This window comes from Parasteatoda tepidariorum, chromosome 5 (assembly GCF_982258835.1).
Source record: "Parasteatoda tepidariorum strain Cologne lab strain chromosome 5, Ptep-v5.0, whole genome shotgun sequence".
Lineage (NCBI taxonomy): Eukaryota > Metazoa > Arthropoda > Arachnida > Araneae > Theridiidae > Parasteatoda > Parasteatoda tepidariorum.
Window position 1 is genome coordinate 103,460,288 of NC_141759.1, and position 18,030 is coordinate 103,478,317.

Below are 18,030 nucleotides of genomic sequence, written 5' to 3' on the forward strand. Positions count from 1 at the left end.
CAGGTCACATGACCTCGACTCGCTTCCGTATTGTTTCCACATTGAATTAGATAAAAGTTATCTAGACTCCATCCCTTTCTATAAGTTTTACTTTACTTACCATTTTTTAGTAGATGAATTTTAATTTCTTAAATATGCGAAGGTAAGGCACTCTCTGCCAAAGTGTGGTACGCGTACCCCCAGGGGCACGGGAACAGTTCAGCGTGGGTACACGTTCTTATGCGAAATATCTAGCAAGTAATGAAAATTTTAAAAACTTTTATTTAAAAACAAAGCTAGCCGTGAAAATTTACGATTACGTATTTTTCTATTGGCTGTTTTTTTGCAGAGTTAACAGTTAATAATGAGTGGTGTCAACAGCCAGTTGTGATTTTTAACATTTGTGCAATTTTTTTACAGTAAAAAATACATTCATTTTTTTATGAGTGGTACACCACAGCTTTACGAAAAATTTAAAAAGGGTACACTAAAGTCATAATTTTGGGAAACACTGCCGTAAATGACCAAAATCGAGAGAATGTCGACTTTCACCGGTGACAATGTCAACAATCGCATAGTCGCAGTGTTATGCATTAAGTAAGGCAATCAATATATCACTACTGAACAACAGATAGTACTGAGCAATGAACAGATAGTACTATAGATCAGTACTGATACACAGTACGAAATCCGACACAAAATTGAAAGACAGATACCAACACAATTAATAAAGCTAAAATAATTCTTTGTTTTAAATTTTTTTTATTTTTCATCCTTCCCGGTGGCTCTACGTTATTAGATGAAGCAAAACGCGTCTGTAGTTGTTCATCTTATCAAAATAAATATTAAATGTATTCAGAATCAATTGACATGACACGATGCTGTTGCTTGAGGCTACAATCATGCTTGTCAAAATGTACCACAATCACGCGATTTTCACCGGTACTTATGCCCTTTTACAGGGATCATAAAAAAAACCTCTTCCCAATATTGATGCAGTTTTAATAGCTCTCAAATATACTAATGTATCTGTACCGTGAATGACAGCAATCAAGAGAATGTCGACTCTCACCGGTGAATGTCAACAATCACATAGTCCCTTTGGTGAATGTTCTGATATCCGATTTGAAATTGTCCGATTTGATATTATTGTAGTAATTCGATATTTTAATATCTGTTGAGGATAGATTAGGAGGAACATCAGTGTTCGGAGTACAGGTTAAAGGCATACTGGGCAGTGGCACTGGACCTTTAAAAAAACATTGATGTAGGGCATACCGGGCAAATGCATACCGGGTAGTGGCACTTAACTGGACCTAGTATATATTTCGAACATTTACCAAAGCGACTTTGTCAACATTCACCGATTGAAGTCAACAATCTCCAATTTCGGTCATTCACAGTAACATAGGTACTATAAATAGGGAGCCTGGAGACTTCTGGTGCCGAGGACTGCTTTACCGAGTTATAGCCAATATGAACATTGGTCTCTAACTTCGATAATGATAAATTTTAATATCGTGATAGTATCAATATCTAACACCTATTCACTAAATCAAAGATATCTATATCTAACAAAGTATCACAATATTTTCCGTATTAACTGATTTACATTATTTTTTCATGGATTAATATTTTTGTTACCCAAATAAAATTTATCAACACTCACAATTATATCGTATTCAATAATTATTGTTGCGTAAAGTATTCTCCAATATTAACTTTTTAATATGTTATGCTATCGATAATTATTTCATAAGCGAGCAATACGATAATTATATTTATAATAAACATGATATTATCGTATTCAATATGTATCGTTAATTATAATATAGGCTTTGTCACTTAAGAAAAATGGTACTTGACGGGTTTGGCTTACTCGAAATAAAATTTAAAGAACAGTTGCTAACATAAACTAAAGCCACGTTTCAACAGCCAATAAAGGTCAAGATACCCGCTCTACGTCACTTGTTGTTCCATTGTTTCTTTCTATATGACGTAAACAACATTTATGACGTAAAATCGAGAGTAGAGAAAAAATTCGTAACATTTCTTGTCTTTTGCGCAGACCAGTATCAAAATGGCAAACCAAGTTGGAAATAAAAAAAAATAAAAAAAAAAAAATTTCAATTGGTCATAAATTTAAAGTTAAGTTGCAAAAAAAAAAAAAAAAAAAAAAAAAAAAAAAAAAAAAAAAAAGGTTGGCATAACCTCTGCAATCACTGTATTAAACGATATAAGTTGCAGATGAAATAATGAGACGGGTTGATGAATATCTTCTTTAAAGACAGAAACTGCACAATAAAGTAAAGATTTAATAACAAATTTGTTACAATTGTCAAGCAAGAAACTTATAAGATAGAGTTGGCAAGGTTTATGACGGAATGGTTTAAACCGTCCTGTCCAAAAAAACCTTTGTCCGAAACTGTCTTAAACTGTCCAAAACCTATTTACTCGAGTTATGTCACAATTTAAAAAAAAAAAAAAAAAATATTGGGAAAAATAAAATTTTAATTTTTGAACAAGAAACAAAATCGAGATACGTTTTAGTTTTATTAAAAAAGTTTATTATTATTTATAATATTGCATTATGTATCCCTATGCAAAAACATAATTTATCAATATTAAAATCATATTTATTCATATTCAAAGGATAAGGTATTCACTTTGAAGCTCCACAATTCACTTTCAATGAATTGTGGAGCTTCAAAAGTTATAAATCTTTCCCTATTATATTATTTTCCTTTAATAGGTTAAATCAAATTATATAAAAAGTATCAAATATTTATTAATATATGTAATTATTTTGCTTACATTGGTTACACATCTAGAATTTTTGCTTTTTACTAGTGTTCAAGGTTTTGGACACCTTAAGACAGTTTTAGTCAGTTTAGAACAGTTTAAGATAGTAAAACCACCTGTCCAAAACCCCAACCCTGTTATAAGAACATATAAAAAAACAAATTTTAAAAATAATTAACTCACTTTTGTTTAAAAATAAAATTTTCTTTCTTTATTCATTTTGTAATATCAATAAAACTTGATTGAATTATAGATATAGAGCTATATGATAGAAGGTGTCGGTTCTAGGCAATATAGTTCTAGTATAGGATGTTATTGATAGTTGCATTTTTGGTTGTTTTTTTCCCATTAGTCATTTTTCCCATTCCTTAAATCCCCTTTTTATTAATGTTAAATGATATTTATCATTTTAAATCCATTTTGCTCGTGAGTTAATTTTTTCTTTGTAAATTAGCATATATTTTGCTTTGGATGTTGAATAATTTTCAATAGTCTTCAATAGCAAGTGTTGAGTAGAGTTTTTCAAAATATAAAATTTGCTTTTGAACCGTAAGTAATATTTCAATTTGAAGAAAATACAAAAAAATATTTGATAGCACAATGCGATTCTGCTGTTCTAAATTAATTCATTTCTGCCTATCTCTACCAGGTATTTACTGATATATTTCTTTTATCATAAATTATTTTAATTGTTACCTTAATCTTTTACTAAATTTATAAATACAAATTACAATTTATGATATGCAAAAAAAAAAAAATAAATAAATAAATTATATGAAACATGTTTTTGAGATTTTTTAAAGCCATTATTTGTCATTTAACAGTTTTTTTTAAAGTGGAATTTTTAGTATTGCTTCCAGATAGGTAAGTTAAAAATTTCCGAAATTTTCTCTAGGTAACAATCTACTACACAAAAATGTCCCGCAGTTGACAGATCGAAGGAACACGGTTCCCAGTAGAACACCGAAGTCAAGCATCACTGACTGTGGTCAGTTAGCTGATGAGTGACCACTTTAATCAGCCTGCGTAGAAACCGAGGATCCTCGGTATCGGTTCTCGTTAAACTGTTCGACTTCGTACAATGGTCGTCGGGCTCACAGAGCAGGGAAATCATCTTCAGAGGATCAAAATTGCCATGGCAGGTCTTCGGATCATCCTCAGGGATGTTTCCAAGACCGTCGCCAATAGCCCATTGTGCTGCTCTAGGGCGACGTTATTAAAGTACCTGCACCAAAACTTTTTCCCACCTTCATAGGAATAAACGAGTTTTTAGCACAGTGCTTTCCAACTGTTAACTATCTCACAGTTAACAGTTTGAAAATGTGGCTTATCATTAAGTCACTCAAAGACTTAAAAATGTTCTTTTCCCATACTAAAGTGAACTACAGAAAATGATTCAATCTAGTGTTAAAAGTTTTTATTTTAACCCCAAGAGAAGATCTCTTTATAAATAGTTTTTATTTATTTTTGATTTCTTTAATTTTATTTTAGGTTAAAGAAAAGATTTGGATGGTTTCAGCTGTTCTGATCTGATCTGATCTGATCGAAATTATTCTCGAATAAAAGGTAAATGTCCTGAATAATCAGACATTAAGTCTGAAATTATTAATTACTTTTCGTCTCACATTAATGTATGCATCATTGCTAAAAATCTATGAGAATTGTTTTGTTTTAAAACTACAACACAATTTTTTAATAACTTTATTTTCTCTATCACAAGTATCGTTTTTTTTAAAGAATATTTATTTATTTTTTTGATATTTTTTTTTCATTTTATTTGCAACTCGATATCTTTGTATTTCTACTTGAAGTCACTTTTTTGAACCTTTTAGAGTTGATTTTCACTTTGTTTTAATATGGCAATCTCATTATTTATGGAAAAGAAAATTTGAATTTTAGAAAATACTTTCACTTGTTTTTTTTTTTTTTTTTCATAGAAAAATTTAAAGCTTTTGTTATCTATCTCAATCATTTCTATAATCATTATTATTATTTAAAAAAAAAAAAAAATGAGGTTGAGCTGTAACTTTGTCTAACTATTAATTTTGAAATCCCAGTTTTTAAATAAACGATTATAACGATATTATTGGAACGAATTAGTCTTTGTGGAGGATTTTTCGATGAAACTAATCCGCATTTGCTTCACAGAGAAAAGAAAACCACGAAAACCTCCCTCAGTTAACCCTACGGCTATTGCATTATAACCTATGATCCGTCTACCACAGAGGATATTTTTATGTTAAGCGGAGAGTCGGGCGCAGAATTCGTATCCATCAGCCATCGCTGGGATTCGAACCTGGGTGGCCTCATTGAAAGACGAGAGCTCTTTCCTTTGAGCCCGATTTCAGATTGTTCAAAAAAACAATAAATAAATAAAAAATACTTATGGGGTGCATTTTTGACGAAACAAATGGCGATCAGGTGACGATTGTCACAATTTTTAAATCGACATACGTCATATTTAGTCACTGTGTGGCTGGTTACCCTATACCAGGGGTGGCGAACCTTTATACACCAACGTGCCATTTTTGCTAAAACATTGTTTGAATGAGGTCATAGACGTGCCGTCAAATAGTTTTGACTTCGTGATTATTGGAAAAATAATAATACTTAATATCAACTCAAAACTCTTTATTTACATTGAAAGAAAAAACATTTTGCAATGTCTTAGTTATACGCGTAATTCAATTTAAAGTAACATCAGTGTGACTTCTGTTGTTGCAGATTAGATGACAAATAACTTAGATTAGGTTGTAAGATGTCAGTTTAAGCAGGACTATTAATTTTTTTGCTAGTTATTAATTGTTAGCTTGTTTTTTATGGTTATTAATTGGTTTTTTAGCATTAATTGTTAATTTTTTATTAATAATTGTTTATTATTTTGTGTGTTTTTTGTAAATTTTAATTTAATTGTTACATATGCTTTATAGTGTAATACCATTTATGTAATAACAAATGTGATCGGTGGCGTGCCCGAAATATTGCGTCGAGTGCCATAAATGGCACGCGTGCCATTGGTTCGCCATCCCTGCCCTATACCTACCGGATTATAATTTCGGTTATCAACCATGAAAATCGGCTATTATTAATTTCTTCCTATTTTGATAAGTGTGATACATAAAGTGCACACACCACCAGGGCCCGACTTAGCTTAAGTAGGGCCCCGAGGCGAAAATTCCTTGCCTCCCCCCCCCCCCTGCTGCACTACTTCAGTAATGAAGAACTGAACTTTATGGAGGTATTTAAACTTCTCACCTCTTTATAAATAACACGAAATTTAACTAGAACCTATAATAGCTATAAAGTCCCCCCCCCCTCCAATGGCAGACGGAATGTTCTGTCCATTTTATTGATTTTCTGACAATTCTATGTCCAACAGGCGGAATACAGTTTTCTGATTGTTAACTTTGTCAGCTAACAAGCTGCGAGGAATTCATACCCTTTCTGACATTAGGGCGGAATTCAGCTAAAATTTCTCAATTATGATGGCTCAATCAGAAGCATGTATTTTTGTAAACATATCGCATCTTGCGATATGTAAAAATACAGGCTTTTCATTGGCCAAATGTGTCCATCGTCATTTAACTGAATTCCGTCCTCGAAAGCCATGGATTCATGAAATATAAGATTGTGTTCATACGATAGATTAATGAAGAAGCTGACATAAAAGTAACGGATTTTACACTGCACTGATATTTTGTTAAAAAAAAAAATTCACTGAGGAAGGAAATTTAAAATAAATTTTCTATTTGATTTGGGGGGCCTGTTCTAATGTGGGGGCCCTGGGCAACTGCCCCATATGCCTTAGTCAGGCTCTGCGCACGATATAGGTTTACCCAAAATAATGTTATTTAACAAATATTCCGAAGCCTTAGACCAACGCCTCCTATAAGTGAAAGCCTCCACACGGTTTTTTATGGGTAGTCCGATCAGACCACTATGAAGGACATCCACTTACCGAACGATTAATTTAATACAGAATATATTTAAAATAAGAAAGTGGTAGCAAATATATGATTAAAAATTTATTTTATTCATGAATATTATCGGCTTGCCTTATTCACTTGTCAACCACTACAGATTCAATTCTCAAATATATAAGATATATTTCTCTCAATTACTTTTATAAAATGTTTTGGGTTCATGCGCAAAACTGGTTCACTTTTTAAACTGTCTGCGCGGACTACTTATAAAAGACCGTGTGGAGGCTTCTTGATGTAGGAGGTGATGCTTAGACCCCTTTAACAATCACCAAAACGACTGTGGGGTTTCCTTTATTCAATGGTAATTTTCATTCAAGTCTCAATTACATGTGCACTAAATAGAAATTGAAATGCACATTTATTACATTTGCGCACCTGGAAAGTCATGAATTTTGGTATTGAACAAAATTTGTCATGATTTTAACTATTTTTTTTTAAAAAAGATCGTCGATTTAGGTCAACGAAAAATCCAATTTTTAAAATGGAATTGACTCTCCCCCGTCCCCAATTTCATGGTGTTCCGAATATCTGAATTTGCAACAAAATCTCCACTCACAGTCATATTTTATTAAGATGTAAAATGTTTTTATCCCGTTCTTTAAAAATAATGGTGTTATTTCAAAAAATGAAAGAAAAAACATCATTTCTAGAGGGAATTATCTAATAAACTTCTGTGATTTCAGAATTTTTGTTATTATTTTCATTTTATTTTTTTATTTTATAATTCAAATTCTAGCTGAAGCAAGCCAGTCAGTCATTGGCGAATTTTTTAATTTCGAAATGAGAACAGAAAAATCAGGAGTATTTCTTTCCTTTACTATGAGCAAGAAAAGTATCTTTAGAATATAATTCTGCAGGGAAAAAAAAAAAAAAGAAAAACAATTATTTGCTTCTGTATTTTTTCAGCTATTTTATTACTTGAACTCTTTCTTTACTCTGTTTTTTAAATTTAAAATCAATAAATATGAAAATGCACAGTATAACAGTTTTGGTTATACCTATCATGTTTTTTTTTAAATTTATTATTGTGCTTTTGTCGGAGAAAATAGTAACTTCGTGAAGTCATAAAAAAAGTCTTGAAATAAGTCATGGAAAGTCATGAATTTGAAAATCTAAAATGTAGCAAATACCCTGCTATTACTTATAAAATTCGCTTTGCAACTAAACTAGTCAATAAAGATGTTCCGTCACAAATCTTAACTACAAATGATTTAGTCAAAGAAAACATCTTTAAGAACAAGTATTATTCTCCGTACAGCCAAGAAAACCATTCTTCTTATTAGCTCCATTGTTCGAATATATTTCCAGCAACCTTGTCTGCTCCCGGCATGTCGAAGAAAGCTACCCCTCGAGAAAAAATTCATTTGAATGAATAGTATAAAAAAAAAAGGAATATGTTCCAGAAATTGTCTTGATTGGATTTTACCTATATTTGTCTAACTTTTTCGCTCCCTGTAAATAATTGGATCTGAAAGAATGCTTCTAAGCGGAAGACGTAAGGGAGGGGGGAGGTGTTCGTAAGAAGGAAAGCGATTCCTATACTAATAAACACCGAGTTCTGGAAGAAAAGAACGGTTTCTTTCTTCCATTTCAATTACACAGCAAACTTCCATCAAAACACAGTTTTTGGCATCGGTCCAAAAAATACCCTACCCCCTTTTACCCTCCTATTCTCTGCGCGCGTGCGCCGAAGACATTGGGGGGTGTAGAAAGAGGTGAGGGGGACAGTGCAGTTGCATTTTTTGTGAGATTATGTATGACTTCTCCGGGGAACTATTCTCCAAATAGACATTCTGTGTTGGGGCGGTGTGTTTTCCATTGGCCAAAGGGATTTCGATGGCTATCAATTCATACTTTTTCCTTCTTCTTCTTTTTTTTTTTTAAACTTAAATTCGAAATGAAGATTTAACGGTCGTATGTTTCTTTGCTACCTTCCAATTGCAGACTACTATTAATCGAGCAAAAAAATTTAATACCGTCTTTTTTTTTATGTGTTTACATATGCTGAGCCAGAATCGCCGCTGGACTTCGCGGAACAATACCAAGGACCCAGAATCTCGTGCATGAAAATTTTTTTCGAATTCTATTCCTAAAACCTAACAAACTTGGAAAAAAAAAATTTCTTCGAAAACTAGAAATATCCCTTCAAATATTATACCATAATTTTATTTTTATATTTTATGTGTGTACACAACATTTTACTTTATTTTATATTCGTCGTTGAACAGCCGACCCAATTTTTGGGTTTACGACCACTAATGTTCAACTCCATAGCCTTGTAATTTTGAACCAATCCAGAAGACAAGAAAACTCCTGGATCAGTACCCCCAGAGGTTTTAATTCGTTATGGGAACATGAAGGACTTTGCGACTCGACAGATTTAACGTGCATCAGTCACCAATTACTACGCGGGGGGGGGGGGTCTTCGGCCGACTGGAATCGATACCATGAACACTTGGACATGGGCCCAGCGCCCTACCGACCAGGCCATCCCGGCCTTGAACACGACATTAGTATTATATTATTATTTATTACATTATTTTACAATTATTTTATAATTTTTAAAAATTACAAATTATTTTTATAAATATTCTTTAAAGTTAAAAACAAGAAATAAGATAAAATTAATTAACCTTTTTGCAAATTTAAGAAATATTTTTTCCTATGAGTGAAATTCAGTGTAACTTTGTACTTTAACTTCGTTGCCCCTTAAAAAAAAGGACTCCTGTGACGCCCTTCATAGCTCAGGCGCCGAACCTTAAATATGCAGAAGAATAGATGCAGATGATATTTTAAGTAAAGAAATTAAGACACGATAGACAGGGTTAGTGACTGTGACTAAAAATTGATAAAAATTAAAATTGATTTTTCTCTTTAAAAAAAAAAAAAAAAGGTTAATATCAAAGTGTACTCAGTATAGAAAATAATTTCTTCAACTAATTCTAATTCTTACTGATTTCCTGGGAAACTCTTGAGTCCTTATCTTGAGTCCCTTGTACATGAGTTTTCAGCACTCAGCAGGAAAATGCCAATTCGGAGCACATTTCATGTTCCAATTTATCTATGTTTACAACATAAAAGTTTTAACATGTCTCGGAGATGATACGTTGAATGTTCCGAAATGATATAGGGTAATGCGTTACAATGTTTCAGTTATATAAATAGACTGAAACATCTTTCAAACTGAGTTTTTGATCACTAATATTTCGATGCGATGGAGAAAACGGAGGGAACAACTGTGACTAAACCCTCTTCAACCGTTTTGTAGATAGGGGGTGTCAAAGGTCGAAACACAGAACATCTGAAGGAGTGATGAGTGAAGAACAAGGAACGAGGTCAGAAAGTTTCTCTTCTTCCTAAATAGTCCGCGAAATTTATCTGGGATGGAAATCTGTAACAAATTGCGAACACTTTTTTTCTTTCTTTCTTCCCTTCCTTCTGTGAAATCCGTGTTATTTTCAAATGAGCTGCGAAATTAAGGGACGAAATTATAATTTTTCGTCGCAAATTCTCTTTCTCATTTATTACTAATTTAAAAGAGAGAAAAAGTAAGTTCAGGCACACCTAGAGTAGATCACGAAGTTTCAATTGCTGAGAAAAATACCGTCAAATCCCGTTATAGCGAACACGGTTTATAGTGAACACCCGGATATAGTGAGCAAAATGTTCGCTCCCGTGCTTTGCTATACGCATATATTATTTTTTTGTACGAGGAAAAAAATAATAACAATAAGAAAAAAATAATAACAATAAGAAAAAAATAATAATAAAAAATAATAACCAAAAGAAAAGAGGAAATTGGATATTATGAATTTTTTTCTGTCTCCATTTTTTGGTAATTTTGAAATTTCTACATAAATTACATATTCCAATTTTTAAAGCCATCTATTGAGTGAGCAAGACGGAGAGTTATAATAAATAAAAGTTAACACATTTTTTTTTTGTTACTACATATTGTTTTTTAATCTTTTTTGTATTTCTTTTTATGGTTCACTTATTTAAATAATGTGTCATGTAAGGGAACAGTTGGGAAAAATGCAGTGCGGATATAGTGAACTTCCGGTTATAGTGAACCGAAATTTCGGTCCCTTGGATGTTCACTATAGCGGGGTTTGACTATACTTCAAAGTATTAAAATGCAAACAAATCATTAGAAGAGAACTTCACTGTTGCGCAATCCTAAGTTATCTTTTCATAATTTATTTTCATTTGAATAATTTAAAATTTTCTTTTCAGTATTCGAAAGTTCGTGGCTTGCTTATTCTAGTTTTTTCTGAACTCACTTTTTCTACACTTTAAATTTTAAATTAGCAATGATGGAAAAAGAGAATTTTGAGGGAAACTTTTCACGGCAAAATTCTGTTTCATCTTCATGAGTAATTCGGGAAAACAGGAAGCGTCAAATGCTTAAAAATTGCTTTCAAAATATCAAAAGGCAAACAAATTATGGTCTATTGCGTAATCCTGAGTTATTTTGCAATAATTTGATATTTTTAAAATTTTTTTCTTCATTATTTGAAATTTTATGATTTTCTTTAAATTTTTCTAAAGCCGAGATAGCTTGGTTGGTAGGGCTCTGGTCCCATGTCCAGGAGTTCGTGGGTTCAATCCCCGCCGGCTGAAGACTTCCTGTGTAGTAAATGGTGACTGATGCACGTTAAATCTGTCGAGTCGCAAAGTCCTCCATGTTCCCATAACAAATCAACACCTCTGGGGGTACTGATTCGGCACTTTTTATGTCTTCTGGATTGTTTTAAAATTACAAGGCTGCAGAATAGAGCATTAGTAGTCGTAAACCCAAAACTCGGTCGGCTGTTCAACGGCGGATATAAAATATAAAAAAAAGTTTTTCTAAACTCACTTTTCTTTAAGTTCTAAATGATTTATATAGCTAAAAGAGATTTTACCAAATTGCTTCTCCCGCTGTATGATGTCCCGCTTTTTTTAATTAGCCAAATAAAATTCTAAATTTAAACCAATGGTATACCTGCTAGTGACGTAGTATTGACCTGATTGGTTGTTAAAACATGGCTTTGTTTACATTAGCAACTGTTCTTTCTATTCTATTTCTGTCCCGCTGTGGACTGATCGTTAAGACACGGTTCCCAGAAGATCACCGAAGTCAAGCATCACTGGCTGTGGTCAGTGGGCGGGTGGGTGACCACTTGGATCAGTTTGCGTAGGGACCGAGGGTGTGCGGTATTGGTCCTCGTTAAACTGTGCTACCGTAAAGTGCTCGACTTCGCGCGCAGGTCGTCGGGCTACCGAAGCGGGGGTGCCATCCCCTCCGCAGAGGATCAAAATTGTGATGGCATGTCTTCGGATCATCCTCCGGGATGTTTCCCAGACCGTCGCCAATAGCCCATTGTGCAGCTCTAGTGCGACGTAAATTAACAACGACAACGACGGCTATTCTATTTCTAGTTGACTTACCCCGTCAAGTATTAATTCTCTTAAGTGATACATTCTATATCCCTTCACAAAGATTCTTTCACAATGATTTCAATTGTTGCACCAAATATTTCTTACTTAACACAAAGACAGGCACAAAGCCATGTAGTAAGTACATGAATTATGCACCGAAGTTGCCAGGTACGTGAAATAAAAATATATCACTTGTTGCAGTTAAATACATAAACAAATAATAAATCTAAGAAAAAATTATACTTCAACAACGGCGCTGTATTTAAATAACTTCACGTTAACTCATTCTAACTCATGTGGAAAAACTTAGCTCAGCTTTGACGCGACATTTTGTTTATTGGCTATAAACTGGTGCTGACGTCATAGATCACATGTGAGGGCTTGTTTGATCTTTTTCTTCTCGAAGTGCAAGTACCCAATTCAGGATTTTTTTTTTATTTATTATTATTTTTACTTTTATTTTTTTGACGAGTAGTAAGTAAAAAGTAACTGTCTATCATTGTAGAACGAATAACAATTTCTACAATTTTTAAATTTGCTAAAATTTTATTAATTTCCAGAAAAGTTGTTAAAATTTGACTAATTTTCGAAGAATCTTATTTTAATTTTGTAATTTGCGACGAATTGTACTTTTTACTGTTACCAAAAGGACCTTTAGCAGCTAAAATGAAAAGAACAGTTGTTGCTCAAAGGAAGTTCATTAGCAAAAGCGACATTTACAAGACATTCGACAAAGTAGGCGAATGCAAATTTGTCGAATGTCAGACGAAATTATCTGATTAGTATAAATTTTAGCCTCTTGTCCTTTAGTCAATTTGATCAGATTCAGTTTCTACTCTTATAACGTACCACTTTAATTTATATATTGCGCAAAAAAGAATTTTTGTTATTTGTTTGCCAATCAGCATTAAATGAATCGACAAAATGATTTTCCATTTTGTCTTAGTAAGATTATTTTCTTTGGTTTTTGTCCAGTGATGATTTAAAGGTTTCTTTAATTTGTATAATTTGCGTCGAATGCTTTAACAGTAACAAATTGCCCTTGCCTGTTTTTTTTTTTTTTTTAAATTTATTGATTTATACTATTCTCGTTTCATTTATTTATCAATGAAAATTGTGTGAAATCCTTAAGGTTTCATTAAAAAAAAATTTTTTTTACTTACTTATACTTTTTCTAAAAATTTTGAGAAAATGTGTAAAAACAATTATCGTTCTTTTGCTAGCCTACGATTTATTTGGCGTAAAGATTTTTGTATTTAGTCACGAAAGTTTGGTTTAAAGTCTAAATAGTATATATTATTAATCTAGAGTTTTATATTGGGCTTTATTTATCTTTTATTCGACGCTTTCTTTCCTAACTATTGATGCCATAATTCGTATGTTGTGGCTACCGAATGTAAATTGAGGATAAAAAAAAAAGGTATATTATTTTTAGAGAAAGTGTTTTTAGGCCTGATTCCGTATCTTAAATTATCAGCTTTAAGATTATTACTTAAGTCTTTGTTTAATAAATCATTCAGTCATTACATTACAGCATCTAAACTGTCATTTTTTTTTTTTAAATGTGAAACGGGCCCGGGATAGCCTGGTTGGTAGGGAACTGGGGCCGTGTTCAAGAGGTCGTGGGTTCAATCCCCGCCTGCCGAAGACTCCCCGTGTAGTAAATTGTGACTGGTGCACGTTAAATCTGTCGAGTCTCAAAGTCCTCCATGTTCCCACAACAAATCATATCTCTGGGATACTGATCCAGGAGTTTCCTTGTCTTCTGCTTTAGTTCAAAATGACAAGGCTACGGAGTTGAACATTAGTAGGCGTAAACCCAAAAAATTGGGTCGGCTGTTCAACGACGGTAATAAAATAAAAGTGTGAAAACATTTGCAAAAAGGCACTTGAAATTGCAATATCTTTTGCATGAATTAGAGTTTTAAACCCTTTCTTGTATTTAAATAATTTAGTGAATGTAACTAACAAGTTTTTTGATAATTTTAAACAACTATCACAACATTCATTCAAGTAATAATTTTCACGATATTATTTTACACGATTACAAGTAATTATTTTCACGATATTAAATGATTCTATCTAAATAATTTATTGACGATTTTTTTCCAAACTTATAGAATCCACTAATTAACCGAAGACGATACTGTTTTTCGATCTCTTCATTCTATAGAACTGCGTGGAGCGAAAAAAATTTTTTATTTGAGGAAAATTGTTTCATTTTCTTCCTTATTTCTAAGTAATGGGATTTTTTTATACTTTTATGTGAGAAATTCGTAACCTACTATCGCGAGTAAACGATAAAAAAAATAAATAGAAAATACTAAAAGTATGAAAATCGACATCTTGAACACAAAATTAACGTTAATCCGCAGTTCAATCGTGCGGAGACGAAGATCCCTATCGTTTTGTTGTTTTCTCTCTCACGTCGTTCTACTTCATCTTTCTTCCAAAAGAGGGCAGCAGAAAGAGTTTACGTCATCGGTCACGTCACTTCTTGGGCGAAAGAGGTCCTGCCTACGTCAGTCGGCCGCCTGTTGCTCTATCTAACTGCTAGCTCGTGAAGTGTGCGTTTGTGGATAGCTGTGTAATCCCAAGAAATAAGTTCCTCCCTTATTCCGAATCATGTCTTAGATTCGAACATTTTTGTATCGTTTCTTAAGAATTATTCGAAAAGCGAGTGCATTATCGATTTGTGATAGAATGCGTAGAAGAGGGAGCGTGGCGTGGTTACCATAGCGACCGGTGACACTGAGCGAAGATGGCTGCTCTATGCAGCGAATGTCAGTGAAGCCTGTTGGATTTTCTTTCGCTTGTCCAGGGTGGATTCGGTTCGTTGGTTCCTTTCATTCATCAATTTTCTCTGCAGCCCCCGTGAACTGGTTTACGTGTTGTTGATATTCTTTCTTTGCGACACCTGTGATTCTTACTTCATTTTTAACTGTGTTTAGATTAACAGAATTGTGGATTTAATACCTAGGATTATTTATCGAACCTAAAAAGGTAAGATAGCATCACTTTCATATGAATTCCTAGTGTTTATTTAACAAAACATGAACAGCAACGTTACAGGTGCGCCTCTGACGTTGCTTTACTTCGAGTCAGTCGTAAACACAATCTTTTTTACTTGCTCTGATTGGTATGTAGATCGTTAACATTATTTCGATTTTATACACGATGTCTCCACGACCACGAATTATAATAAGTAACTACGATAATAATATGTAATTAAAAAATAATGGACTTTAAATTAAATGAAAAAAAACTTGTGACTAAAGTAAGGTGATTTAAAGAAGAAAAAAATTTGAATTAACTTAAGTTTACCTATATAAACTCTTTTTTTTCCACGAAATGATTAAAAAATAATCGACGTGTATTTTTTAATAATTATTGTTGAATCATGACTATTATTTGTTTTGTATCTAAATTTCGATTTTTGAACGAATTGTGAGTAAACTTCGATTTTCGAACGAATTGAAGGAAGAAAAATTATGAGTCTTGTGCTCTGGATGCTGATAGAAAACAAAAATTTTAGGAAATTAGTGATTAAGTGTAGAGGTACCTGATTATTTTAGCATACTCAGGTCTTATATTCTTTTCAATATTAATAATTTACCTGTTTCTTTATCTACATACTTCAAGACAAGAGTATTTTTCTACTTGTAATATATTTATGATGCATTGAAGCAATGAAAATCCTCCTATAGCTCTCTTGTTAGAAATTTTGGTTTTTTTAAATGTAAAAACAGTAGCATGAATAAGTTTTTATTGGGCTGAAATAAATTGGAGACTTGTGTATGCATTTCTCCTCTACTAGAGACTATTCATAACGAGAATTTATAACTATTAAACTAATTTTTGTAAGCAGGTTGTGGTTACTTATAGAAATCCTGCCTGGCATATCTTATAAAAAATAATAATTTCCTTTATTAAAGAAGGGTAACATGGGGAAAAGATTTTCTTACGATGTGTTGACTGACATATTTCCTGAATAAAAATTATTTAATATGTTTTATTTATTTTGAACGTAAAGAAAAGGGTTATATTATTAATTAAATGTGCTGCTGTAATGAAATTTCATGCCATTTCTTTCTTTTTTTTTGCGTTTTTGAATTATGTATTTTAGAATCTTAATTAAAAACTATAATGTTTAATATTGTCAAAATATGCTATGAAGTGTTTATTATAATACAAATATTTGAAATAATATAACTTGTGTCATAATTTTGCTGTATAAATGTTTATCAATTTAAGCTAAATAATTCGATTTTTTTAAAAATTAAAATTGATTGTCTAGCATTCTAGTTCACAAAGACTTTTTTTCTCCGATTCATTAGATCAGCAGTTGCAAATTTTTTCAGCCGTGGAACCCTAAATTATAGTTTATTTTGGGGGAATGAATTTATTTAATGAATAAATTTAATAAGCAACTGTGAATATAGAAACAAAAGAATTATTTTAAAAATATGACATAATCTAAATTTTATTAATTATCAGTTTTTAAAATATTAAGTGAATGAATTAAAAATGTAATTATTTCATCAGCCTAGTTCTTAATTTGGGGGAGATTTCTGTATTTTGATCAGTGTCAGAATAATTGCCTAGTCTTGGCAACTTGTGAGCAGTATCCCACTAGAAACTAAAAGCAGACATCAGATAGGGACCGCCTCGAAAGGTATAATTCATAGCCACCTCTAGGCAAACATAAGACATTAGCAAATTGAAAATCTATTTGGCACCTTGGCAATTGTAGTTGGCGTGACAGATCACAATATGGAAATATCTGCGAACACTATTTGGAAATCACTGTGTCACATTCCTTTTAAAAAACATTGACGAGTACTATCTCCATGTACTTACCCGGGTTGGTAGGGCACTGAGCCCATGTCCAATAGTTAGTGGGTTCAAACCCAGCTGGCCGAAGACTCCTCGTGTAGTAAATGGTGACTGCTGCATGTTAAATCTGTCGATTCAATAAGTCCTCCATGTTCCCTAAACATTTTATTGCAAATGCTAAACAGTAGAGTTATTTTGTTAAAGTCTTTAAGATAATAGAGTTTTAAATTAGCGTAAATCATTGTTTATGTTTTGACCAGATCAGATAGTGTAAATCAGTTAAATCTAAGACATTATTTATCCACAAATACTTAAAAATATGCTGTTAATGGAATATATGTCATTGAGAAAAAGTTAAAAATATATGTCAAAATATTAAAAAAGAAAGCAATTTGAATAGATAAATATATGTCCTTTATACTAAAATTATAATCCGAAATTGTAAAGTTATCATGAATAGTAAAGTTAATCAGCACAGTAAAATTTGAACTATTACAAATTTAATTTCGTTTCTGTTATTAAAAAAAACTACAATCCATTGTGTTTAATTAAATACAAATCATTCATAGTTTGAAACATTCATCACATTAGCTATTAAATATATAAAATATTCCATTTTGCTGCATTATTAAATCTGATACATAGCACAATATCGTAAAATATTTTACTTATATTATTTTATTGAGTAGTCTACAATAAAATAAAATACTTGTATGTTATTATGATTAGAAAAAAATTACAAAAGAAACCAACTAAGACCTTTTTTTTTTTTTTTTTGACAGCTAATATTTGCAATAAAAACCTTCCGGTTTAATTTTTTATTTATTTTGTATTGAAAAAGATGGCTTGTTTGCAACCCTGTCTAGAACCTTTTATAAATTGTTGATTCTCTTAAAAACTGTCGTCAGACAATATTTGCTTAAGAATTATTAGTGTCTCTGGATTTTTCTATGAATTTCTGTTAGCAGAAAAACTGAAACTAAATTTGGTCAGTTTGCTTTGATAT

General features: G+C 32.1%; 1 protein-coding gene across 4 annotated transcripts in view; it reads left to right on the forward strand.

Annotated features, from left to right (window-relative positions):
- LOC107440642 (plexin-A2) overlaps positions 1-18,030 on the forward strand; it is a 526,176-nt gene that overhangs the window by 331,517 nt on the left and 176,629 nt on the right. For 2 of the 4 annotated variants that reach the window (XM_043049324.3, XM_087164668.1), the window contains exon 1: positions 14,681-15,191. The gene's annotated coding sequence lies outside the window, so the exon portion shown is untranslated. Of the gene's footprint in view, positions 1-4,272; positions 4,348-14,680; positions 15,192-18,030 lie in introns of those variants that run through there. The other 2 variants (XM_087164666.1, XM_087164667.1) reach the window with 2 other exon arrangements.